At 39.8% G+C, this 25,815-nt stretch overlaps 1 protein-coding gene and 1 long non-coding RNA gene across 6 annotated transcripts in view; one reads left to right on the forward strand and one right to left on the reverse strand.

The window, feature by feature from the left end:
* The window catches only part of LOC113897390, a 102,465-nt gene that overhangs the window by 63,823 nt on the left and 12,827 nt on the right, over positions 1-25,815 (forward strand). Inside the window, exon 3 of one of the 4 annotated variants that reach the window (XR_003512339.1) lies at positions 5,574-5,670. The exons of the other annotated variants lie outside the window; for them this stretch is intronic. This is a non-coding gene — a long non-coding RNA (uncharacterized LOC113897390). Of the gene's footprint in view, positions 1-5,573; positions 5,671-25,815 lie in introns of those variants that run through there. 4 annotated transcript variants of the gene reach the window in all.
* FRMD3 (FERM domain containing 3) overlaps positions 1-25,815 on the reverse strand; it is a 341,097-nt gene that overhangs the window by 20,219 nt on the left and 295,063 nt on the right. The gene's annotated exons all lie outside the window — the stretch shown is intronic.

Here is a 25,815-nt window from a genome sequence, read left to right on the forward strand (position 1 = left end):
AAGGCTACTATGAAGAAATATTGATATATGCCAACAAACTGGACAGCCTAGAAAAATGGAAAAATTCTCAGAAACATGCAAACTACCAAGACTGAAACAAGAAATAGAAAGTCTGAATAGACTAGTTACTAGTAAGGAGATTGAACTGCTAATCAAAAACCTCCCAAGAAAGAAAAACCAAGGACCAGATCACTCACCTGCAAATCTTAAGAAGAATTAACACCAACCCTTTTTAACTCTTTCAAAAAAATCAAAGAGAAGGGAACACTCCCAGTCTTATTTTATGAGGCCCTTATTACCCTGATACCAAAGCCAAAAGGGACACTATCAGAAAACTAGAGACCAATATCCCTCATGAATATTGATGCAAAAACTCTTTATACTAGGAAACCAAATCCAGTAACACATGAAAGGAATCATGTGCTATGATCAAATGGGATTTATACTTGGCATAGCAAGGATGGTTCAACATATGCAAATCAATGTGATATGTCAAATTAACAAAATGAAATAAAAATCATATGATCATCTCAATAGATGGAGAAAAAGCATTTGACAAAATTCAACATCTCTTTATATGATATAAACTCAACAGATTAGGTATAGAAAGAATGTACTCAACATAAAGAAGGCCATATATGATAAGCCCATGGCTAACATACTTAATGGTGAAAGATTGAAAGCTTTTCCTCCAAGATCATGAACAAGGCAAGGGTGCCCATTCTTACCATTCCTATTCAGCACAATACTGGAAGTCCTTACTAGAGCTGTCAGGCAAGAAAAATAAATAAAAGGCATCAAAATTGGAAAGGAAGAAGTAAAATTATCTCTATTTGCAGGTGACATGTTTTTATACACAGAAAATCCTAAAGACTCCATCAAAGGCTATTAGAACTAATCAATGAATTCAGTGCAGTTGGCCAATGCAAATTTAACATACAAAAACTAGTAGTGTTTCTTCATACTAACAACAAATTATCTGGAAAAAATGATTCTGTTTAAAAGCAGTATAAAAAACAGTAAAATATTTAGGAGTAAACTTAGCCAGAAGGTGAAAGATCTCTATTCTGAAAACTATAAGACACTAATTAAGGAAACTGAAGAAGACAAAGTAAATAGAAAGGTATCCCTTGTTTATGGATTGAAACAATTAATATTGTCAAAATGGCAATACTATCAAAGCCATTTTTGGATTCAGTGCAGTCCCTATCATAATTCCAATGAACTTTTTTTTTTACAGAAGTAGAAAAAACCACTCTGCCAGGCTCCTGTGTTCATGGGATTCTCCAGGCAAGAATACTGGAGTGGATTGCCATTCTCTTCCCCAGGGGATCTTCCCGACCTAGGGATTTAACCTGGGTTTCCTGCATTGCAGGCAGATTCTTAACCATCTGAGCCACCAAGGAAGCCCCTATATGGAACCACAGAAGACTCTAAATATATACCAAAGCAATCCTGAGAAAGGAGAACAAAGCAGAAGCAACACACTTTATGATTTCAAGCTGTTCTATATATAAAACTACAATAATCAAAATGGTATAGTACTGGTATAAAGACAGACAAATCAGTGGGACAGAATCTTGAGCCCAGAAATACACCCAAGCATATTACTCAAATAATATTTGACATGGGAGGCAAGAATACTCAGTGAAGAAAAGACTTTTCAATAACGGTGCTGGGAAAATTGGCTATTCACATGTGAAAGAATGGAACTACACCTAGAGCTTCCTACTACTCACAAAAATTAACTTGCATTGGATTAACATCTTAAATGTAAAACCTGAAGCCGTGAAACTCCAGAAGAAAACGTGGTGGTGATGGGGGGAGGGTAAAGCTCCTTGACATAAGTCTTGGCAATGATTTTCTATATATGACACCTAAAGCACAAGCAACCGAATCAAAAACAAGTGGGACTACACCAAACTAAAAAGCTCCTGGAAACAAGAAGCAAACAACGATGTGAAAAACAACCTATGGAATGGGAAGAAAAATATTTCCAACCTATATCTGATTTAGGAGTTAATATCCAAAATATACAAAGAACTCATACAACTCAATAGTAAAAGAAAAAATAATTTGATTTGAAAATGGGCAAAAGGTCTCAAAAGACTTTTTTTTTTTCCTAAAGGGGATACACGAAAGACCAACAGTTACATGAAACTATGTTCAGCATCATCAATAATTAGGGAAATGCACATCAAAACCACAATGATATATTATGTCATGCCTTTTAGAATGGTCATCATCAAAATGACAAGTAGTAACATGCTAGTGCGGATGCAGAGAAAAGGAAACCTTGGTGCACTGTTGGTGGGATTGTAGACTGGTTCAGGCACTATAGAAAATAATACAGAGATTCCTCAAAAAGTTAAAAACTGAACTACCATACAATCTAACAATTCCACTTCTGAGAATGTATCAGAAAGAAACAAAAACACTGACTTGAAAAGACATCTGCACCCCTGTGTTTGAAGCAGGATAATTTACAATAGTCAAGACATGGAAACCACCTAAGTGTCCATTTATCTGTGAATACGTATACAAAAAGCAGTTACACACACACACTCAACACTAGAATATGATTCAGCCACCAAAAAAATGAGACAATCTTACCATTTGTGACAACATGGATGAATCTGGAATGCATTATGCTAAATGATATAAGTTCAGGTAGAGGAAAACAAACACTATATGATCTCATGTATATAAAGAATCTAATTAAAAAAAAACTCATTGAAAAAGGAATCAGATTTGTGACTATCAGAGGCAGGGAGTAATGAGGGAGAAGCAGAGGAAGAGTTAACAGATACAAATTTCTGGTTATAAGTAAGTACTAGGAATATAATGTACAACATGGTAACTATAGTTAATACTGCTATATGATATATGAAAGTTGTTAGAGTAGGTCCTAAGATCCCTATCACAAGGAAAAAATTTTTTCTTTTTGTTGTATCTATATGAGATGATGGATGCTAACTAAAGGTAGTGCAGTAATCATTTCACAACATTTGTAAGTCAAGCCATTATGCTGTATCAGTCAGTCAGTTCAGTCGTTCAGTCGTGTCCAACTCCTCGTGACCCCATGGACTGCAGCATGCCAGGCCTCCCTGTCCATTACCAACTCCTGGAGTTTACTCAAATTCATATGCTGTATACCCTAAGCTTATATAATGATGTATGTCAATTATATCTTAATAAAACTGGGGGAAGATGATGTGCAGGACTGAATTAATGGTTTTATCTTTGAAATATCAGGAGCTATTTCCTGATAGCTCTGATATGACAGTACTGAGCATCTTAGACGAAAGATACCATAAAACATGCAAGCAAAATAAAAAGGGCCAACAAGCACATGAAAATACGTTCAATGTCATTAATCGTTACCACAATAAGATAGCACTTCACACCCACTAGAATGGCTATTATTTTTTAAAATCTGAAGATAACCAGTCTTGGTTAAGAGTAAGGAGGAACTGGAACACTTGAACATTGCTGATGGGATTTTAAAATGGTTTAGCTGCCATAGAAAGCAGTTTGATAGTTCCTTAAGTCAGATGATTACCATACAATCCAGCAGTTCTATTCCCAGGTATATATAACTCCAAAGAATTGAACACAAGTATCCAAATACTTGTGCAGAAATGTTCAAAGCAGCACTAATTCAAGTTAAAAGTCAGAAACAATCCAAATGTCCATAAATGGATGAATAGATAAAATGTGGCTTATTCATATGATGGACTATTATTCAATTGTTGTAGATATATGACAACATAGATGAATGTCAAAAATATGCTGAGTGAAAGTAGATATCACAGAACCTCACATAACATATTTATCTCCATATGAAATATCCAGAACAGGTAAATCCATAGAGACAGGGATTGTACTGATGGTTGCCAGGGGCTGAGGGAAGGGATGAATGAGGAGTGTCTGCTTAACGGGTATCAGGTTTCCTTTTGATGTGATGAAAATGTTTTGGAACTAGATAGAGATGTAAGTTGCAAAGCTCTGTGAATGTACTAAATGGTACTGAATTTTTCATGTTCAAATGGTTGTTTTTATGTTGTGACCTTCACTTCAATAAAAATAAAAAAAATAAACACAAAGCTGTAATTTTCCTACCACCAGATAATATTCTATGAAACTTGAAGGGAGATAATGTTCACAGTGTAGACAGGAGTTAGGACTTTCTGGAATACTGCTTATTTACATATCTGGTATTCCTTATCCCAAAAGAAGGGTCATTTTACTCTCCTACTTGGGAAAGCAGTGAAACATACTGTATATGAGTGGTATTACTGCTTTAGGAAGACCACTCATATTCCCCTTTGGCTATTTTCACCATCCTATGGTCACACAGATCTTCCATGTCTTACTTACCTAAGGCATTTTCTCATACAAATGGTTTTTCCTCCTTAAGTCTCCTTTTCCTAATATGTAACCTGTTCTCCCTAGGCCTTCTGCTTTTCATATCTTTCTCCTAAAACAAGAGGAAAGGGAAACCTCAAGTTTCCAGACTTGATTATTTTGTTGATGGCAACTCTGGTCTACCAGTTGCTCACACCAAAAAATTTTGACTTCTTCTGTTTACTTTCACAATGGACCTGTTAGCAACTTCTATGTCTCCACCTTCAAAACATACCCAGAATTGGACCACACTTTGTACAATGTCCACTGCCACCAACCTGGTCCAAGCCACCATCTTTCTCATTTAGATTATGACAGTAGCATCTCATCTGATCCCCCTGCCTCAACCCCTGCCTGTGTAAGGGTCACTGTCAACTTGGCAGCGGGAGTCATCCTCTGAAAGCAGTGTGGATTCGATCATGTCACTCAACTGCTCAGGGTCCTCTCATGGTTTAGTATCTTCCTCAGATTATAAGCCAAGTCCTTGCAGGGGTGTCTAGGACCCTACTCAGTGAGCCCTCTTCTCCTCTCCTAACTGCTGAGGTGACCTTGTTATTCTAGGACCCTTCCCCTTGTTCACTTGACTCCAGACACAGAAGACTGGCTGTCCCTCACATATGCTCTTTCTTGCTGTTCCTTCTGCTTGGAGTACTCTTCCTTCAGGAAGGTTCATACACTCTCCCTCTTTTTGTAGGTTGTTAAATGTCACCTTCTCAGTGACACTATGTAAAATTTCAGTCTGTCTCCCCATCACTCTCTATTCCCCTTTCCTTATTTATTTTTATTCTGAGAAATCTAGGATCTAAGGACGAAAAACAGAGCACTGGCAAAATGAAGTATTGGTTTCTGGGGGAGACATAATCATGGTCATTAGTCCAGGGTCACAAAAGTCAAACCTGTATGGAGTAGGCAGGTGCTTAACATGAATGAGTAAGGGCCAGGTATGGGATGGTAGGGAGTGGTGGTGATTGGGGGAAAATGGACCATATTGAGCTCTGTTTGAAAGCTTTATTATTCAAATTTTAAAAAACATCTGTGCAGTCTACACAAAATGTACCTGTGAGTATTTTTAGGCCTATAAAAATCAAAGTCAACAAGAGAGTCTGAAATGCAGTAGTACTTGAGTGCAATCTCAAAGATGACAGAATGATCTTGTTCATTTCCAGAGCAAACCATTCAACAACACAGTAATCCCAGTCTATGCCCCAACCACTAATGCCGAAGAAGCTGCAATTGAATATTTCTATGAAGACCTACAAGACCTTCTAGGATTAACACCAAAAAAAAGATGTTCTTTTCATCATAGGGGACTGGAATGCAAAAGTAGAAAGTCAAGAGATACCTGGAGTAACAGGCCAGTTTGGCCTTGAAGTACAAAATGAAGCACAACAAAGGCTAACGGAGTTTTCCAAGAGAAAGCACTGGTCATAGCAAACACCCTCTTCCAACAAACAACACAAGAGATGAATCTACACATAGACATTACTAAATGGTCAACACTGAAATCAGATTGATTATATTCTTTGCAGCCGAAGATGGAGAAGCTCTATACAGTCGGCAAAAACAAGACCTGGGGCTGACTGTGGCTCAGATCATGAGCTCCTTATTGCAAAATTCAGGCACAAATTGAAGAAAGTAGAGAAAACCACTAGATCATTCAGGCATGACTTAAATCAAATCCCTTACGATTATACAGTGGAGGTGACCAATAGATTCAAGGGATTAGATCTGGTAGACAGAGTGCCTGAAGAACTATGGATGGAAGTTTGTAACACTGTACAGGAGGTGGTGACCAAAACCATCTTCAAGAAAAAGAATGCAAGAAGGCAAAGTGGTTGTCTGAGGAGGCCTTAAAAATAGTTGAGAAAAGAAGAGAAGTGAAAGGCAAAGACATACCCAACTGAATGTAGAGTTCCAGAAAATAGCAAGGAGAGATAAGAAAGCCTTCTTAAGTGAACTATGCAAAGAAATAGAGGAAAACAATAGAATGGGAAAGACTAGAGATCTCAAGAAAATTGGAGATAACAAGGTACTTATATTTCATGCAAAGATGGGCACAATAAAGGGCAGAAATGGAAAGGACATAACAAAAGCAGAAGAGATTAAGAAGAGATGGCAGGAATACACTATGCAAAAAAGGCTTAATGATCTGATAACCGTGATGGTGTGGTCATTCACCTAGAGCCAGACAATCTGGAGTGTGCAGTCAAGTGGGCCTTAGGAGGCATTACTATGAACAAAGCTAGTGAAGGTATTTCAAATCCTAAAAGATACTGCTGTTAAAATTCAGCACTCAGTATGTCAGCAAATTTGGAAAACTCAGCAGTGGCCACAGGGCTGGAAAAGGTCAGTTTTCATTCCGATCCCAAAGAAAGGCAATGCCAAAGAATGGTCAGACTACCATACAGTTGCACACATTTCACATGCTAGCAAGGTAATGCTCAAAATCCTTCAAGCTAGGCTTCATCAGTATGTGAAACAAGAACTTCCAGATGTTCAAGCTGGATTTAGAAAAGCTAAAGGAATCAGAGATCAAATTGCCAACATCCGCTGGATCATAGAAAAAGCAACAGAATTCTAAAAAAATCTGCTTCATTAACTACACTAAAACCTTTGATTGTGTGGATCATAACAAACTGTAAAATTCTGAAAGAGATGAGAATACCAGACCACCCTGTCTCCTGAGAAGCCTGTATGCAGGACAAGAAGCAACAGTTAGAATCAGACATGGAACAATAGATTGATTCAATCTATTAAACCAATAGAGAAGGGAGTACGTCAAGGCTGCATATTGTCACCCTGCTTATTTATCTTATTTGCAGAGTACATCATGGGAAATGCTGGGCTGGAAGAAACACAAGCTGGAATCAAGATTGTTGGGAGAAATATCAACAAACTCAGATATGCAAATGATACCACTTTAATAGCAAGAGAGTGAAGAGGAGCTGAAGAGCTTCTTGATGAGGGTGAAAAAGGAGAGTGAAAAAGCTGGCTTAAAACTCAACATTCAAAAAATGAAGATCATGGCATCCACTCCTGTTACTTCATGGCATCCACTCCTGTTACTTCATGGCAAACAGTTGGGGGGAAAAGTGGGAACAGTGACAGATTTTATTTTCTTGGGCTCCAAAAATCACTGTGGACAGTGACTGCAGCCACAAAATTAAAAGACACTTGCTCCTTGGAAAAATAGCTATGACAAACCTAGACAGCATATTAGAAAGGAGAGACATCACTTTGCCAACAAAGGTCCATATACTCAAAGCTGTGGTTTTTTCAAGTAGTCATGTATGGATGTGAGAGTTGGACATAAAGAAGGCTGAGTGCTGAAGAATTGATGCTTTTGAACTGTGGAGCCGGAAAATAGTCTTAACAGTCCCTTGGACAGCAGGGAGAGCAAACCAGTCAATCGGAAAAGAAATCAACCCTGAATATTCATTGGAAGGACTGATGCTGAAACTCCAATACTTTGCCCACCTGATGCGATGAGCCAACTCACTGGAAAAGACTCTGATGCAGGGAAAGATTGAGGGCAGGAGGAGAAGGGGGTGACAGAGGATGATACAGTTGAATGGCATCACTGACTCAATTGACATGAGTTTGAACAAACTCTGCAAGATAGTAAAGGACAGGGAAGCCTGGTATGCTGAACTCCCTGGTTCACGGGGTTGCAAAGAGTCGGACACAACTTAGCGACTGAAGGACAACAAGGCTTCTGGTCTATAAATGCTGCTAGGTAAACGCAGTGACAGAATAAGCTAGATTCCTGATGTTTCAGTCACCTAAGTGCTCCAGTACTTTGATCTCAACAACAAAAGTATTCACTTATTTTTGTAGAAAGGAGGAGGTAGGCATGGAAATAAATGCTTTCTTCCCTGTCATAGTTTTTCTGACCACTAGCATTAGATGTGCTGGAGTTTCATATTACTTTGCCCCTCATCTCTGTGCTCACATTTTAAGGTAGTGGGATGCAGTGGAAAGTAGACCAAAGGTTGGACAGCCAAGCTCTGCCACTTATGAGATTTTAGTTCTTAAGTTACTTCCATTGACAGATGAATGGATAAAGAAGATGTAGTACACATATACAAGGGAATTTTACTCATAAAATGAAACAATGCCATTTGGATGGACATGGATGGTCCTGGAGATTATCATACCAGGTGAAGTAAAGTCATAAAGAGAAAACAAATATGATATCACTTATATGTGGAATAAAAAATGATACGATTGAACTTATTTACAAAACAGAAACAGACTCACAGACTGAAAACAGACTTGTGGTTACCAAAGGGGAAAGGTCAACGCAGGGGTGGGGGATAAATTAGGAAGTTGGGATTAGCAGATACAAACTATATATAATAGATAAATAGCAAGGATCTACTCTATAGCAAAAGGAACTCTACTCAATAGTCTGTAAGAACTTACATGGGAAAAGACTGAAAAAAGAATAGATACAAAGTATGTGTATGTGTATAACTGAATCACTTTGTTGTATACCTGAAATTAAGACAATACTGTAAATCAACTATACTCCAATATAAAATGAAAATTTTTTAAATTGACAGAGCTCAGTTTGTTTAACCACAAAATAAAAGTAACTCCTACCTCATAAGGCTGGGTGAGGGCTACACAAAATTATGGATGCATAAGTGCTATCTGTATCAAAAAAGTTTTAGGAATTAGATGTTACTATCTTACCAAAGAATATTAGGTTACATTGATCTATACCAAGCAATATGTACATTTGGTCTGTTATGAAGCAGTATCATTTTATAAACATGTAGATTAGTTTTCTTATAAATCCACTCATACAGAGTGTACAAGGAAAATTGCATTATAGTTATCCATATTTTCTTAATATTCTTTATATGATAGATGCTTAAAGTTTCTTTCCTACATGCCCTTTTTTGATAAATTCTAACAATGTCCAAAGAAGCAGAACTGTTAAATTAGTAAGACGACCTACATTGTTTCATTAAATTTCTTTTACTTCATCTATACATGAGAAGCCTCCTGGATGTATCCACAAAGCTTAATGGCTGAAAACTTTTTTTAGAAATGATAAAACAATGATTAAGGAAAAGGAAATAGCTTTCAAATTTATATAATTATGCAGCCCAATTAGAAGTTCTGACACATAGGAAACAAAAAATGTTGACTATTGCAATTATATTTTAGGATAGTAATATAACTGTTTTTATATCATTACCATCATTATTCAACTTGAAGAAATACTTTATGAAGTGAAGTAGCAAGAATCAAAAGATGCTGAAGGAGAAGACTGGCCATCATTGATGGACAGGCAGTGTGCCTGTTGTGTATGGTCAAGCAGGTTGCACACTGCTCATTCCAGTCAACACCTTTCACATGATCCCAATGTGATGGCACTTCCTAAAGACACGCCATTTACCACAACACAGCCTACTCAGCCGGCTGCTGACAGATGCTGTTGCTGAAAATACTGTTCTTTATCTTATTGCGAAGGCAAAACATAGAGACCTTTTTTAGTACAGCAGCAAAATTAGTAGCAGGTAAAAATGGAATAAGCATTGCTCACATTTACATTCAGAAGTCAGCTCTCTATTAACACGGAGCATATTTGTGACCAAGTCCAAAGACCACAGCTGCAATTACCAGCAACTTGTATGGTACAAAACAGCTAAAGACAATGGCTAATGGTCGTTATCTAGTTTGCCTGTGTATGAATGAAACAGTGCAGTATCGGGTGTCACCAGAGCAGATGTCTTAAAACGAAGATAACAGGAACCCCTATCTATCTCATGAGTTTGTGGAAAGGCTCAAAAGTATGTTGAAATGTGAGAAAGCCCTTGGCAATATCAATATCAGAATACTGTTATTTGCGTTTATCCACACTAACTTCCTTAGCTAAGACTTTGGGTTACCTGGGGTAACTTTACACCCCTTTGGCAATGCCTTTCCTATCTGGAACCTACCATTGTTGCTGGTGACATTTGGCTGAAACCAAACTGGCTCACTTTGCAGGAGACACTCTTTCAGCCTTGTTGCTTGCTCCCCCTGTCATGACCACACAGTCCTCACCCTGGGAACATTGGGCCTTTCTCTATGATGAAGGCTTTGGCAAACGGCATCTTTGGGACCCACCACTCTGGTTCCCTCTGTGGCACTCCAAGTCACCCTATGCTGATACTCAACTATGGAATGCCCCCTAAACCTACAGAAAGAAAGAAAGTGAAGTTACTCAGTTGTGTCCGACTCTTTGCGACCCCATGGACTGTAGCCTACCAGGCTCCCCAGTCCACGGAATTTTCCAGGCAAGAGTACTGGAGTGGGTTGCCATTTCCTTCTCCAGGGGATCTTCCCAACCCAGGGATTGAACCCAGGTCTCCCACACTGCAGGCAGACACTTTACCGTCTGAGCCACCGGGGAAGCTCAGAACAGGGACACAAAGAAAGCAGTACCACCACCTGGCAGGGAGAGGGGGGTATTTTGGAAGACTGTAGAGGATTTTTTGGAGGTCACAAAGATGGGAGTACATCATGAGAAATGCTGGGCTGGAAGAAGCACAAGCTGGAATCAAGATTGCCAGGAGAAATATCAATAACCTCAGATATGCAGATGATACCACCCTTATGGCAGAAAGTGAAGAGGAACTAAAAAACCTCTTGATGAAAGTGAAAGTGGAGAGTGAAAAAGTTGGCTTAAAGCTCAACATTCAGAAAACTAAGATCATGGCATCTGGTCCCATCACTTCATGGGAAATAGATGGGGAAACAGTGGAAAACAGTGCCAGACTTTATTTTTTGGGCCTCCAAAATCACTGCAGATGGTGACTGCAGCCATGAAATTAAAAGATGCTTATTCCTTGGAAGGAAAGTTATGACCAACCTAGATAGCATATTGAAAAGCAGAGACATTACTTTGCCAACAAAGGTCTGTCTAGTCAAGGCTATGGTTTTTCCAGTGGTCATGTATGGATGTGAGAGTTGGACTGTGAAGAAGGCTGAGCGCCAAAGAATTGATGCTTTTGAACTGTAGTGTTGGAGAAGACTCTTGAGAGTCCCTTGGACTGCAAGGAGAGCCAACCAGTTCATTCTGAAGGAGATCAGCCCTGGGATTTCTTTGGAAGGAATGATGCTAAAGCTGAAACTCCAGTACTTTGGCCACCTCATGCGAAGAGTTGACTCATTGGAAAAGACTCTGATGCTGGGAGGGATTGGGGGCAGGAGGAGAAGGGGACGACAGAGGATGAGATGGCTGGATGGCATCACTGACTTGATGGATGTGAGTTTGAGTGAACTCCGGGAGTTGGTGATGGACAGGGAGGCCTGGCTGCTGCGATTCATGGGGTCGCAAAGAGTCAGACACAACTGAGCGGCTGAACTGATCTGACTGAAGACTGGCAGGGTCAGCATCATTTAGTGGGTGTGTGTCAAGGATATCAGACATCCAAAAATGCATAGGATGGCCCCAAAAGGAATTATCTTGCATCCTACATGACTTTTAGGTGTCTATTAAATATTATATATGTAGGTGAGAAACCTATTTAGAATGATCTGAATTTAGAACCTACCTGTGTTTTACATTTAAACCTAAAGCATCTGGATAAGATTTTAACATACTTTGAATTTTTCACGCATACAACCACACTGGGAAAATTGAAGGAAGTATCTTGCCAAGAGTTCATCTGTTCAGAACATCACACCATGCTGTCCGGAATGACCAAGGTGTCCAAGAGGCCTATACAGTAGCACATATTTCGGTATCTGTTGAGTGGCACCCATGTCTCCCCCATTACATTCACAGAAGAGCTAGTGTCCCACTCCTTAATTCTGCCTCTTGGTGAATCATGCTTAAGAAAAACCTTTGTGAGTTCCCTGGTGATCCAGCGGTTAAGAATTCACCTGCCAATATAGGAGACAAGGGTTCAATCCTTGGGCCATGAAGATTCCACATGCTATAGGGCAACTAAGTCCATGTACCACAGCTGCTGAGCCTGAGCTCGGGTCTGTGAGCTGCAACTACTGGAGCCCACACGTCCCAGAGCCCGTGCTTCACAGCAAGAGAAGGCACTTCAATGAAAAGCCTGCACACCACAACTAGAGCCCACGCATGGCAACAAAGACCCGCTACAGCCAAAGATAAATAAATAGAAAAACATTTGGAAAGACTTGATTTTTTAATTGTAAATTACTTATAATTTCCCATGACATTATAGTTAGAACATTATTTTGACCTTTAAAGTTATGTGTAAGTAGACTGTGTTTTCTCTAAGGTTCATTTCAGGATGGTAGAGAGGATATTAAGATCTTTGTTATTACGTGGAGACACTGAATCTAAAAGGACTGACAATTGCTGCTTAAGAACTCACAAAACTGTCAGGTCTCTACAAAGGTCATATATTTGTTGCCTGTTAACTGGAACCATCCTTGCTGTGGTGAGCTAACTTCAGATTGACCTACTTATGTTGATCAGTGTAGCCATCTTGGCTCTGGGAGGTGTGCTGTACTCTTGAATTGAGGGTAGGGAGAGAGGAGTGAAGGAAGAGTGTGAGAGAAGGAAAGAGGTCACCACTCCACTTCTAGGAAATTGGATGAAATGGATGGAGCTATAGCCTGGAATTCTGGGGACCTAGATTCCATTCCACCCAACTTTCTTTGTGTCCTTGGGTATGTCTATGAGTCTTGGACTTTTTAACCTAAAAATTGACCAGACCTTTCCCAGTTCCAGCATTCTTAGTCTAGGTCTTAATAAAATGTCTTAGGCTTGATCTTAGTCTGCTGCTGCTGCTAAGTCGCTTCAGTCATGTCCGACTCTGTGCGACCCCATAGACGGCAGCCCATCAGGCTTCCCCGTCCCTGGGATTCTCCAGGCAAGAACACTGGAGTGGGTTGCCATTTCCTTCTCCAATGCATGAAAGTGAAAAGTGAAAATGAAGTCGCTCAGTCGTGTCCGACTCTAGCGACCCCACGGACTACAGCCTACCAGGCTCCTCCATCCAAGGGATTTTCCAGGCAAGAGTACTGGAGTGGGGTGCCATTGCCTTCTCCAGATCTTAGTCTAGGACTCAATAAAATGTCCCACTTAAAACTATACATGCGCTTTCCCTGAAAGCACCAATCACCTGCATATAATAAACAGAGCTATTTCTGCTGTATCTATAGAAGAACATTGCAGAAGAGGGAAAAAGACAAGGGCACTAAGATTTTTAATTTTTACAGGGCTAGACAGTTTAGGCCTGTGATCATGTGATATTCATAAAAGGAGATGAGGAAAGTGAGGCTCAGAGAGGTTAGGTAACTTGCACAAGGTCATGACTCCAGGAAACAACACAGCAGGAGTTTGTGCCCAAGCCTGCCTGACTCCAAAGCTTTGGAGTAACCACCATGGTCTTATTTACATTCCTGAAGAGAAGGTAATCTGGGAGGCCCAGAGGGACCCTCACTTCTCAATAAAAGAGGAAGAATCTTCCATGTTATTGGCCAATTTCATTTGCTGAAACCACACTATCATTATATGTAAGGTGAGCACTGGTCCCTGTTTGCCTGGTATAGTTCCTATTGCCTGCTGTCTTAGCAGCATTAAAATGCCTATTTTACCCCTGAAAGGTTTGCTTAGTAGATTTTATAGTCACCTAATTATGTTTCTATGTCACAGCTCCTGTGATTGTATCATGGCCAGGAGAGACGCAAAATAAATAAATAAAACCACTTACTGTTGTGGGGATTAGTGTTTAGATTAGAAATAAACCTTCAAGTTTATTTTATTCTACATGTGCTATCAGTCTGTAAAATGTTTTCTATCCACATTAAGTAGCATGCAGACTTCCAACTGTAGTAACACAGTATGTCATAAACTATGTGACTCTTTTATCTTCCCTTTTTTGGGGATAAAGTCTAATACTTCAAGTGAAGCTTGTGTCACATACAACAGAGCTATTTCTGCTGGATCTATAGAAGAACATTGGGTTCTTCTAAACAGGATGTTTTCTTTTAAACCTAATGTTTAAAAGAAAATATCCTGAGGATGACTTGTACATTCTCAGAGGAGAGTTTCACTTTCAGGCATGGGCACTGCAAAATATCTCACACTAGAAATGTACCTGATGCCTCCGAATAAACTTGGGAGGCTGCCTGTTCATTCTATTTAAAACCAGTTAGAGTCATCCCAGTGACTCAGGGAAGTATAGACTAATGGAAACTTAGACAGACACACACACTTCACAGGAAATCCTAATATTCCTCCTAGCCATGAGCACCAATCTCACCTCCCTTTGTTATAACCCCCAATGTCTTGCTCATGCCTCTAAGAGTAGCTGAACATTTTGAAACCTTTTACAATGATTTTGATGTCAATATCTAGAATTCAAGAGAATCAATCCTTGTCTTTACATTGCAACAGTCAACTTCCCCTTCCAGACACTGAAGTGTCTCTCACCAAGGTATCCAATGATTAGCATGTTGCTAATGTGCACTCTTTCCTGTCCTTCTCCTGGCCACTGTACCTCTGTGACTCCACACACTCTTGGTTTCTGTCTCATGATTCTAAGCTACTTCTGTCTTTCCCACAGTCTTTTCATGTCTACTCGTGGTAGCCTCAGCTCTCTGCTCTTGTCACACTGTAGCCTGCCACTTGGCATCTCAACCGTATGCATGGCTCCACCATGCTCCTGCAGCATTTCTCTGTACAGCTCTGCTCGTCATTAGTGTCCTTGGCCATTTTTCCTTGAAATTAATTTAGGAAACTGTGCACACTATCACCTTTTGGATATTACTATTAAGGTTAAGAGTATAAGATCTCATCAAAAAGTTACGGCTGTGGAAAACCATATGGAGATTCCTCAAAAAAAACTAAAAATAGAACTACCTCATGACCCAGAAATTCCACTCTTGTGTACATCCAAAAAACTTCAGTTTATCAAAAAAAAAAAAACAAAAAAAAAACCTTAAAAACATTAATTCAAAAAGATAGATGAACCCCAGTGTGCATAACAACATTATTTACAATTGCCGAGATAAGGAAGCAACCTATCTACCAACAGGTATTGGAGAACAATGAAGATGTTGTGTATACATACAGTGGAATACTCCTAAGCCATAAAGAAGAAAATCTTGCCATTTACAGCAACGTGGATGGACTTGAAAAGCATTATGTTAAGTGAAATAAGTCAACAAAGGCAAATACTGTATATTATCACTTATATGAGGAATCTAAAACACACTACAAACCAGCAAATATAACAAATAGAAGGAAAATCACAGATAAAGAGAAAAAACTAGCAGTTTCCGTGGAGGGAAGGGAGGAGGGAGGGGCGACATAGACGTAGGGGATTAAAAGGTACAAACTATTAGGTATAAAATAGGCAACTAGGATGTATTGTACAACACCAGGAATATAGCCAATATTTTATTTTATTTTTTAAGTTTTATCGAAATATAGTTGACTTATGGGCTTCCCTGGTGCTTCACATGGTAAAGAATCTGCCTGCAATGCAGGAGACCCAGGTTTGATCCCTGGGTTGGGAAGATCCCCTGGAGAAGGGAATGGCTACCCACTCCAGTATCCTTGTCTGGAGAATCCCATGGACAGAGGAGCCTCACGGGCTCCATGGGGTTGCAAAGAGTTGGACACGACTGAGCGAGTTAATTTATAATGTGTTAGTTTCAGATGTACAGCAAAATGACTTAAAATCCTCTTCTTTTATAGGTTATGACAAGATACCAGGGCTTCCCTGGTAGCTCAGTGGTTAAAGCCTCTGCGTGCAATGCGAGAGACCTGGGTTCGATCCCTGGGTTGGGAAGATCCCCTGGAGAAGGAAATGGCAACCCACTCCAGTATTTTTGCCTGGAGAATCCCATGGATGGAGGAGCCTGGCGGGCTACAGTCCACGGGGTCGCAAAGAGTTGGACATGACTGAGCAACTTCACTTTCATTTTCACAAGATACTGAGTATAGTTTTCCTGTGCTATACAGTAGGTTTTTGTGGTTTATCTAGTTTATATATTATTGTTGTCTGTCACTAAGTTGTGTCTGACTCTTTGCGGCCCCATGAACTGCAGCACGCCAGGCTTGTCTGTCCTCCACTGTCTCCCAGAGTTTGCTCAAACTCATGTCCATTCAGTCAATGATGCCATCCAACCAACTCATCCTCTGTCGCCCCCTTCTCCTCTTGCCCTCAGTCTTTCCCAGCATCAGGGTCTTTTCCAGTGAATCAGCTCTTCGCATCAGGTGGGCAAAGTATTGGAGTTTTAGCATCAATCCTTCCAATGAATATTCAGGGTTGATTTCCTTTAGGATTGACTGGTTTGATCTCCTTGCTGTCCAGGGACTCTCAAGAGTATTTCCAGCACCACAATTCAAAAGCATCAGCTTTTTGGCACTCAGCCTTCTTTATGGTCCAACTCTCATATCCATACAAGACTAGTAGAAAAACCACAGATTTGACTATATGGACCTTTGTCTGCAAAGTGATGTCTCCGCCTTTATTAAAAGGCTGTCTAGGTTTGTCATAGCTTTTCTTGCAAGGAGCAAGTGTCTTTTAATTTCATGGCTATAGTCACTGCAGTGATTTTGGAGCCCAAGAAAATAAAATCTGACACTGTTTCCACTTTTTCCCCATCTGTTTGCCATGAAGTGATGGGGCTTGCTGCTATGATCTTAGTTTTTTGAATGCTGAGTTTTAAGCCAGCTTTTTTACTCTCCTTTATCATCCTCATCAAGAGGCTCTTTAGTTCCTCTTTGCTTTCCGCCATTAGAGTCGTATCATGTGCCTATCTGAGGTTGTTGATATTTCTCCCAGCAGTCTTCATTCCAGCTTGCTATTCATTCAGCCTGGCATTTCCCATGATGTACTTGCATATAAGTTAAATAAACAATGTGACAATATACAGCCTTGATGTACTCCTTTCCCAACTTTGAACCAGTCTGTTATTCCATGTCCAATTCTAACTGTTGCTTCTTGTCATGCATACAGGTTTTTCAGGAGACAGGGTAAGATGGTCTGGTATTCCCATCTGTTTAAGAATTTTCCACAGTTTGTTGTGAACACACAGTCAATGAAGTAGAAGTAGATTTTTTTTTGGTAATTCCCTTGCTTTTTCTATGATCCAGTGCATATTGGCAATTTGATCTCTACCTGTGCCTTTTCTAAATACAGCTTATAAGTCTAGAAATTCTTGGTTCATGTACATTTGAAGTCTAGCTTGAAGGATTTTGAGCATTACCTTGCTAGCATACGAAATGAGTACTGTTGTAGGACAGCTTGGACATTCTTTGACATTGCCTTTCTTTGGGATTCAAATGAAAACTGACCTTTTCCAGTCCTGTGGCCACTGTTGAGTTTTCCAAATTTGCTGGCATATTGAGTGCAGCACTTTAACAACATCATCTTTTGTGATTTGAAATAGATCAGCTGCAATCCTGTCACCTCCACTAGCTTTGTTCATAGTGATGCTTCCTAAGGCCCACTTGACTGCACACTCCAGGTTGTCTGGGTCTAGGTGAGTGACCACACCATCATGGTTATCTGGGTCATGAAGACATTTTTGGATAGTTCTCATGTGTATTCTTGCTACCTCCTGTTAATCTCTTCTGTTTTTGTTAGGTCCTTGCCATTTCTGTCCTTTACTGTACCCATCTTTGCATGAAATCCAAGTACCTTGTTATCTCCAATTTTCTTGAAGAGATCTCTAGTCTTTCCCATTCTGTTGTTTTCCTCTATTTCTTTGCATTTTTCATTTAAGAGACTTCCTAATCTCTTCTTGCTATTTTCTGGAACTCTACATTCAGTTGGGTATATCTTTGCCTTTCACTTCTCTTCTTTTCTCAGCTATCCGTAAGGCCCCCTCAGATAATCACTTTGCCTTCTTGCATTTCTTTTTCTTGGGGATAGTTTTGGTCACCACCTCCTGTTCAGTGTTACAAACCTCCATCCATAGTTCTTCAGGCACTCTGTCTACCAGATCTAATCCCTTGAATCTATTGGTCACCTCCTCTGTATAATCATAAGGGATCTGATCTAGGTCATACTTGAATGGTCTAGTAGTTTCTCCTATTTTGTTCAATTTAAGCCTGAATTTTGCAAGAAGGAGCTCATGATCTGAGCCACAGTCAGCTCCAGGTCTTGTTTTTGCTGATTACAAGTGCTGGTGAGGATGCAGGAAAAGGGGAACTCCTGTGCACTGTTGGTTTACCCACTATGGAAAAAAGTATGGAGGTTCCCCCCAAATTAAACAGAACTACCATATGATCTAGCTATCTCCACTTCTGAGTATATATCCAAAGGAAATGAAAACAGGATCTCAAAGAGAAATCTGCACTCCTATGTTCACTGCAGCATTACTCGCTATGGTGAAGATATGGAAACAACCTAAATGGCCATCAGTATATGAATGGATGGGCTTCCCTGGTAGCTCAGCTGGTAAAGAATCTGCCTGCAATGCAGGAGACTCCAGTTCGATTCCTGTGTTGGGAAGATCCCCTAGAGGAGGGATAGGATACCCATTCTAATATTCTTGGGCTTCCCTGGTGGCTCAAATGGTACAGAATCCAACTGTAATGCAGGAGACCTGGGTTGATCCCTGGTTGGGAAGATCCCCTGGAGGAGGGCATGGCAACCCACTCCAGTATTCTTGCCTGGAGAATCCCCATGGACAGAAGAGCCTGGCAGGCTATTGTCCATTAGGTTGCAAAGAGTCAGACATGACTGAGTGACAAAGTACAGCACAGCACAGATGAATGGATAAAGAAGATGTAGTATATGTACACAATGGAATATTATACAACCATAAGAAAGAAGAAAATCCTGCCATCTGTGACAGCATGGATAGGCCTTGAAGGCATTATGCTAGGTGAAATAAGTCAGAGAAAGACAAAAACCCCATGGTATCACTTATGTGTGGAATCTGAAGAAAAAGGAAAAGTCAAACTCTTAGAAACAGAAAGTAGTAAAATGGTTGCCATGGACTAGGGGGTGAGAGAAATGGGGAAAGGGTACAAACTTTCAGCTGAAAGATGAATAAGGTTTGATGTTCAAATGTAAAACATGATCTTTATAGTTGGTAATACTGTTTTACATAGTTGACATATGCGAGAGAGTAGAACTTAAGTGTTCTCATCTGAAAAAAGGATAAATATGTGAGGTGATGCATGTACTAATACGGGGAACTTTTCACGTGTATCAAATTGCTACAATGTATACTTTAAATATCATTCAGTTTTGTCAATTATGCCTCGATAAACTGAAATTAAAGAGATTATAAGGTCTCTCTTAAATATTCTATATCTGAATCCTGGCCTTGTATTGTCATGTAACCTTGGACAAGCTACTAAGTCACTCTTTTCTGTAAAATCTATAAAATGGGAAAAATTCAGGCCATATCATATGGGGATATTGTGCACAGAGGAGTCATAAATAAACATGTGGGAAGTGGCTGGCACTTAGTAAACACTCAATAACATTACTATTTACATATTAAAATGTCTGAAAGATCCTAAGGAGAAGAAACCAGTTTTGTTTTATTTAACTTAATAACTGGTTTAGGACTTCCCTGGTGGCTTAGTGGTAAAGAATCCACCTGCCAATACAGAAGACATGAGTTCAGTTCCTGGTCAGGGAAGATGCCATTTGCCACGGAGCAACTAAGCCTTTCAAGCCTGTGAGCCACAACCACTGAGCCCATGTACCGCAGGTACTGAAGCCTGCATGTCCTACAACTCATGCTCCCCAACAAGAGAAGCCACCACAATGAGAAGCCCACACGCTGCAATGAAGAGTAGCCCCTGCTCACCGCAACAAGAGAAAAGCCTGCGCAGCAATGAAGACTCAGCACAGTCAAAATAAATACATACATAAAATTATTTTTTAAAAAACTGGTTTAACTTGACCAGAGATGTTTGAACATAACTTAGTTTGAGAAATACATCTTACTGCATCTCTGACCCATCTCAACTCAAAACCATCCAGTGAGCTGCAGACTCACCACACACCTGAGTGTAGGATCGTCAACCTCAGTATTTCCAAATCCAAGCAATGTATGTCCCACCCCAGCCTTTTCCTCCTCTACTCGTTACTACATAATATTAATAAAGAGCACCACCCTCTGCCCACACCAGCAATCTAAGGGTTGGCCGTAACTTTTCACTCACTGCTTACTCCTAACCTGTCACCAGCATCTACAAACTCTGCCACTATATTCACTTTCAAAGTGGTTCCTGCCTCCCCATCGCCCCATGCTTGAGAGTGAAAAAAGGTGAAAGTGTTAGTCACTCAATCATGTCCAACTCTTTGCAACCCTAAGGACTGTAGCCTACCAGGCTCATCTGTTCATGAGATTTGCCAGTCAAGAATACTGGGGTGGGTAACCATTCCCTTCTCCAGGGTATCTTCCCGATCCAGGGACTGAACCCAGGTATCCTGCATTGCAGGCAGATTGTTTATCATCTGAGCCACCACAGAAGCCCAAAGAATACTGGAGTGGGTAGCCATTCCCTTCAAAGGGATCCCCACCTCTCCATCACCCCATGATTACCACTTCTCAACTGCATAAGAGCAGTGGCCTCCTCACTGGTTTCCCTGATCTCAGTCTCATTCCTGAATTGTTGCCAGAAAAATAGTTTTAAATGCCTAATTAGTTGTATGAATTCTCTTCTTTAAATGTTTTTCATGCCTTTCAGGATAAAATGTAAACTCCATTTTGGTATATAAAGCACACCTCTACCCCACACATTTCCATCATTCCTATGTATTTTGTTGTCGTTGTTCAGTTGCCCAGTCGTGTCCAACTCTGTGACCCCATGGACTGCAGCACACCAGGCTTCCCTGTCCCTCACCATCTCCTAGAGTTTGCTCAAGTTCACGTTCATTGCGTCAGTGATGCCGTCCAGCCGTCTCATCCTCTGATGCCCTTTTCTCCTTCTGCCCTCAATCTTTCCCAGCATCAGGGACTTTTCCAATGAGTTGTCTGTTTGCATCAGGTGCCCAAATATGTCACACTATATCATGCCTCCTTGACTTTGTACAAACTGCCTTTCCCTGGAAAGTCCTTCTGCACCCAGATGGCTCCTACTCATTCTTTAGAATTTAATGTTTCACCTTCTCTCAGAAGGCTCTCCTACATAGATGCTTATCTCATAGTTTCCGTGGTTGACTCATCCATTTCTCTCCCAGATAATTAGTCTAAGCCAATCACAGTAATTTAATTCTCTCTGGTTTGGAAGTGGGCATGTGAGCCAACCCTGAAAATGAAAAATGAAGGGAAGAGTTGCCTGGGGAGGGGGGAAGTTCTGAGAAAAGTTTCTTGCTTCTAAGAAGAACATACTGGACAGATAACGAACTTTCCCTTAACATTGTATGTGAAGAAGACACCAGGAATTCTGGCAGTTATCCTGTGGTGCTGACGGCAAATGGTTTGAGGGGGAGTTCTGGCTAACTGACAAGAGCAGTGCAGCGAGATGAAATGAACCTGGCTTCTCAATCCTGGAATCCTCCCTGACTCTGGACTTGGTGCAGTCTTGGGATAATAAATCACCTTATTATCTAAACCAGGGTTTGTTAGAGTTACTTGCTGCTAATGGTGTCCTAACTGATGCAGCTGTCACCATCTCATGGGTCTCTCTGTCATCACAGTCAATCATCACACCAAAATCAGGAACATGACAGAATACCCTCACTGCACTTCAGCATCATTGTGGTGAACTTCAATAATGCCATGTGATAAAGACAGAAAATAAGAAGCATAAATATTGGAAAGAAGGGCACAAAACTGTCACTATCTCTAGGTTATTGTATCAGCTACAGGAAAAGGCAAAGATTCTAATAAGAAGCTAGGGGGATTAATTATAAGTCAGTCAGGTGTTCAGCTTGAAAGCAACAAAGACCATGTAAAAATATGATGATGGAAAATCCCATTCAAAATAGCTAAACACACAAATTAGAACAGGCACATAATATCTAGGATATCCATAAGAAATATTCAAAACTTGCATGAAGATAATAATAAAACATAGCTGAATAACATAAAAGAATACCTTGGAAAAATGAAGGAATATAACAATGTTCCTGAATAGGAGAAGTTAATTATTTTGAAGATCAATATCTCTTCTAAATAAAATTCACTGCAATTTTAATACAAATCTCAACACATTTTCAAAAATGACAAACGAGAAAGTGCACATGATTATCAAGAAACTCTGGCTAAAAAAAGATCCATAAGGGGAATTTGACCTATCTGATGTCAAAACTATACTGTTGTTCATAATGGAGCAGGAATACTAAAATATGCAATTCAGAAATACACCTTTGAAAATAATGAGACGTTATGATAAATAACTCTGAGAAAAATCATTAACCAATTGGAAAGGAGAAAAAGTATATCCTTACTTTCTGTCAAACACACATTTAAAATTCCAAAGAAGTCAGCAAGTCAGTTAAAAGCAAATATTAGATCAAACCACATGAAATCACTATTTTTGTAGGTCAAAGGCAGTTGACTATCAGAAATTTCACATAGTTAAAGCTAATACATTAATTTTGAGGATGAAAACACAGGAAACATGTTTATAGTCTTGGAATGAGGGGTACTGACAAAATATAAAACACAGAAAAGAAGTCTGCACGTGTAGAAATTGTCTGTGCATATGAAAAGTACCTGTGCTACAAAGTTAACATTAAAATAAGTTAAAAGCTCAAAATCCTTCAAGCTAGGTTTCAACAGTATGTGAACCGAAAACTTCCAGATGTACAAAATGGATTTAGAAAATGCAGAGGAACCAGAGAGCAAATTGCCAACATCCATTGGATCATAGAAAAAGCAAGGGTAGTCCAGAAAAACATCTACTGCTTTATTAACTACTCTAAAGCCCTTGACTGAGTGGACCACGACAAATTGTGGAAAATTCTTAAAGAGATGGGAATACCAGACCACCTTACCTACCTCCTAAGAAACTGTATACAGGTCAAGAAACACCAGTTAGAACTGGACATGGAACAATGGACTGGTTCAAAATTGGGAAAGGAGTACGTCAAGGCTGTATATTGTCACCCTGCTTATTTAACTTATATGCAGAGTATATCATGTGAAATGCCAGGCTACATCTAGCTGGAATCAAGCTCAAGCTGGAATCAAGATTGCTGGGAGAAATATCAATAACCTTAGCTATGCAGATGACACCACTCTATATAGTAGAAAGCAAAGAAGAACTAAAGAGCCTCTTGATGAAGGTGAAAGCTGTGCTTAGTCACTCAGTCACATCTGACAGTTTGCAACTGTAGCCTGCCAGGCTCCTCTGTCGATGGGGATTCTCCAGGCAAGAATACTGGAGTGGGTTGCCATGCCCTCCTCCAGGGGATCTTCCCAACCCAGGGACTGAACCCAGGTCTCCTGCATTGCAGGTGGATTCTTTACCATCTGAGCCACCAGGGAAGCCCAAGAAAACTGGAGTGGATAGCCTATCCCATCTCCATGGAAACTTCCTGGCCCAGGAGTCAAACTGGGGCCTCCTGCATTGCAGGTGGATTCTTTACAAGCTGAGCTACCCCGAAAGCCAAAGGTGAAAGAGGAGAGTGAAAAAGCTGGCTTAAAACTCAATACTCAAAAAACTAAGATCATGGTATCTGGCCCCATCATTTCATGGCAAATTGATGGGGAAACAATGGAAACAGTGACAGACTTTACTTTTTGGGGCTCCAAAATCACTGCAGACAGTGACTGCAGCCAGGAAATTAAAAGATGCGTGCTGCTTGGAAGAAAAGCTACGATCAGTCTAGACAGCATATTAAAAAGCAGAGGCATCATTTTGCTGACAAAGATCTATTTAGTTAAAACTATGGTTTTTCTAGTTGTCATGTAAGGATGGGAGAATGCTGAATGACGAAGAATTGATGCTTTTGAATCGTGATGCTGCAGAATAGTCTTGAGAGTCCCTTGGACAGCAAAGAGATCAAACCAGTCAATCCTAAAGGCAAAAAGAAGCACCAATATTTTGGCCACATGATGTGAAGAGCTGACTCATTGGAAAAGACCCTGATGCTGGGAAAGATTGAAGGCAGGAAGAGAAGGGGGCGACAGAGGATGAGACAGTTGGATGGCATAACTGACTCAATGGAAATTAAAGAACAGGCAAGCCTGGAGTGCTGCAGCCCATGGGGTCACAAAGAGTTGGATACTACTGAGCAACTGAACAACAACAAAATTAAAAGCCAAGAACAAATTAGGAGGAAAAAAGATAATATAAGAATTCTCACAATCTGTAAGGGAAGTACAAAAATGAAACAGAAATGCACAAAGTAAACAAGTAATTCGAAGCAGAAATGCACATGGGTAATTATCCTCTGAAAAGATGCTCACCTTTACAAGTAAAAAGGAACAGGTATATTAAAATAATAAAATCTCATTTTTTTTTTTTCAGTCTTAGAAATTGGTCACATCAGGGTTAGTGCTTATGTGGGGAAGAAGTCATTCTTGTACTCACCTTTTTAGTGAGTATTAGTTTTTCAGAGGATAATTTGTTTGCCTATTTCCATCAAAATTTAAAATGTGTATATCTGTCAAATCAGCAGTTATGCTTTTAAGAATCTGTCATAAAGAAATGCTTATATATGCACATTCCTTGGCAGCACTGTCTGTTACAGCCACTAAATAGGAAATATCAATTTCCAGTAATAATTTGGTGATTAAATTATGATATGTCTTCACTATAAGATAGCCAATTTCAAAAGGATACAGATTAATATGTATTGATATGGAAAGTCCTTCATGCCATATGATAAAGTGAAAAAAAGGAACTATAATACATATCGAACAATCCCATTTATGATAAAAAAAATCCTATATCCATTCTACATGTCAATGTACATAGATTGGCTATCAGGAACATTAGGGTCAAGGAAAACATTCTATAAAATTATACTTTAAAATATCTTTTATGAGAACACATCATCTATTATCTATGTCATTATACAAATACAACTAAGTTCACTTAGGAGTGATTTCCACAAATGTGCATGAGGTATGGCCAATTCCAGACATTTCCCAGGATTTTAAAAATTTTAATCATTTGGTGAAAACCACATATAACATATATATATATTCCCATTTCCTCCAAGGACCACAAAATACATTTTCAATGAAAAGGAAACTGGCAGAACCTCAGTTTGATCCCAATTCTTTAACTGATACTATATTTCAGGACCATATTTTAGGACAGCTCTACTTTGAAGATATAGGACGGTCTTGCCTCATCCAGGAAAGCGCACTTGAAGATCTTACCCTTTAAACAATGAAAGGAGGGAGGAGCATGTTTTGATTATCCAATCTGCCTTGTCTGTAATCGCCCCTCATTCCTGAGCCAATGGATTGGACACACCACCACTGCCTCCTTCCTAACCGAGCTACTGACTAGCATGTAATTCATTAGCCTTTAGGATGACT

The sequence above is a fragment of the Bos indicus x Bos taurus genome, chromosome 8 (genome assembly GCF_003369695.1).
Source record: "Bos indicus x Bos taurus breed Angus x Brahman F1 hybrid chromosome 8, Bos_hybrid_MaternalHap_v2.0, whole genome shotgun sequence".
Classification (NCBI taxonomy): domain Eukaryota; kingdom Metazoa; phylum Chordata; class Mammalia; order Artiodactyla; family Bovidae; genus Bos; species Bos indicus x Bos taurus.